This window comes from Limulus polyphemus, unplaced genomic scaffold, assembly GCF_000517525.1.
Source record: "Limulus polyphemus unplaced genomic scaffold, Limulus_polyphemus-2.1.2 Scaffold6780, whole genome shotgun sequence".
Lineage (NCBI taxonomy): Eukaryota > Metazoa > Arthropoda > Merostomata > Xiphosura > Limulidae > Limulus > Limulus polyphemus.
In genome coordinates this window covers 1-2,428 of record NW_013672390.1, presented here as the reverse complement: position 1 = coordinate 2,428, position 2,428 = coordinate 1, and positions in this window count along the sequence as shown.

Here is a 2,428-nt window from a genome sequence, read left to right as displayed (position 1 = left end):
GGTCATTCGTAAAGATGTCAACAACAATATATATATCACGTTCTCATTGCTTTTAGTCATTTAGAAACATTGTCATGCTTCGAAGTGTAACACTTTTATTGTTGTTAGTTTTTCATAAAGATCTCAGCAATCTTAAATATCATATTTGTTATTTGTTGATCGTCACTCTTAAAGTTCCCAACTATTGAAGTGTTATATTCTCATTGTTAATGTTCATTCGTAAAGATGTCAACAACAATATATATCACGTTCTCATTGTTTTTAGTCATTTAGAAACATTGTCATGCTTCGAAGTGTAACACTTTTATTGTTGTTAGTTTCTCGTGAAAGGAAATTTCGAATGCAAGTTTCTTTTTTCTTATTGAATTAATTTTAGGATGGGAGGGGGTGTTTTATGTAAAACCCTAAAGAATAGATAAAATTATTTAGGGTTTTTTGTTTTTAAGAATTTCTTTGAATTTTTATTTTATCTATTAACGTAATTTCATATAATGTATAGAGAGGCTATCCTACTGTATAGTCTCCCGAAACATAAACACAGACGCAAATTTGAGCTCTGAATATATTGAAATTTTGATGTCGTACATGTGTTTCTTTAGCGTCATCTACCGATTAGAGATAGAACCAAAACTGATAATCTTCTGATGAATTAGTGAGACTATAAACGGAATGCCCACGTGTTTAATGCAACACTTTCATGTAAAGAAAACTAACTACAAAACCATCTATAGTCAGAACCAATAATATCAGTAGTTGTAACGATCAGATTTCTACACGTACCATGTGTTATTATGAAGGTGAAAACGGTTGATAAAACACAAAACATTTTATTTACAAGGTTCGAACGTTTAGGAATGTTCTATCTTCAGCGAAATCTGAAAATCGTGATAAAAAGATGATTATTAACTGAAATAATAATATAATATCAAAATCACTAGTTTACTTAGTTATCAAGAGAAGTCGTAAACGGACGGATAAAACAATGATTATATATATATTACACAGTAGTTAAGTGTGAAACTTAGAACAATTTTAGAACCAAAGAGCTTTATGAGTCGTTATGGGTCGGGTGCTCATTAGCTACGAGTAGACTTTCTTTAATGTAGAGTCGATCGCCCTGACCACCTGGCCATGATAATAGAGAAACTCGTTCAATGAAATACTGCGACCCGTGGTTTCAGAATGTGAACGAATGGACGAGTGGCTGGGTTTAAGTAGTGAACGGTCGGTTCTATTAGATACTCCTAAATGTTCAAGGTTTTTAAGTGTCGTTTTGTTTTGCTAATGTACGTGACCTTAGAGTCACTACACGTGTATTTATACATGAATCATGAACACAGAAGTTTAGATAGTTGATATTTGTTTGTAATTAAGCACAAAGCTACACAATGGGCTATCTGTGCTCTGCCCACCACGGGTGTCGAAACTCGGATTCTAACATTGTAAGCCCGCAGACATACCGCTGTGCCACTGGGAGGCCTTGATCTTTGTACTGAAATAAGTGTTTAATAAGGAGGCTAGGTCTGTATATTATTATAAACTGAATTGAGAGTAGAAGTTTTTTTTATTAGGGAAGAGAGTTATTTTTTAATTGGTAGGGATTGCGAACCCATAAAAGGAAGGGAGATAATAAAGGGAAATTTGGAAACGCTGTGCACATTGGCTGGTGGTTGGAATTTGTTGTTTATAGAATTGCATGTAATTTTCGTTAGAAAATCAGCCGGGTAACCATTATTTAACATGTGTTTATGTAGTGATAAAATAAAACACTAACGTGATAATAAGAAGCATTTATTAAACGCTTCGGAATCATCATAATTTCATCATCAATAACCTAGAGGTAGAAAACAAAAACAATATTTGTAATTACAACAGAAATATATACATGACGAGAAAGTTGGGGACAAAACTACTGAAATTCATGTACAGGCCAGTAAATGTTCTTTTATGATAAACAGAGTTCGGATGTGAACTTGATATTGGGGTGTTGAGAATGAAGGTAAGAAAGGAATTTAGAAACGTGACTTGATCGTCAAAACAGCAATAAAGTGTCATCAATATAGTGTTTGTAAAGGTAAGGTTTGAATTCACGTGGTCAGTTTTCTAGCCACTTGCGTTCATGACAGCATAGAAGACTATTGGCTATCGTCGGACCCAGCGGGGATCCCAAAGCGACTCCATCTACCTGGTCATAAATGACGTCATTAAAGAGGAAATGGTTTAACTTTGTAGAGAGGACAAGAAGTTCGAGGAATTGTTTACAGGCGAAACCAAGATACTGTTCAGTGTCAATGGGAAAGAGAAGGTCCACGATTAAATTTAAAGTTTCATCAATGGGGATATTGGTTTGTTTGTTTGTTTGTTATGGATTTCGCGCAAAGCTACACGAGGGCTATCTGCGCTAGCCGTCCCTAATTTAGCAGTGTAA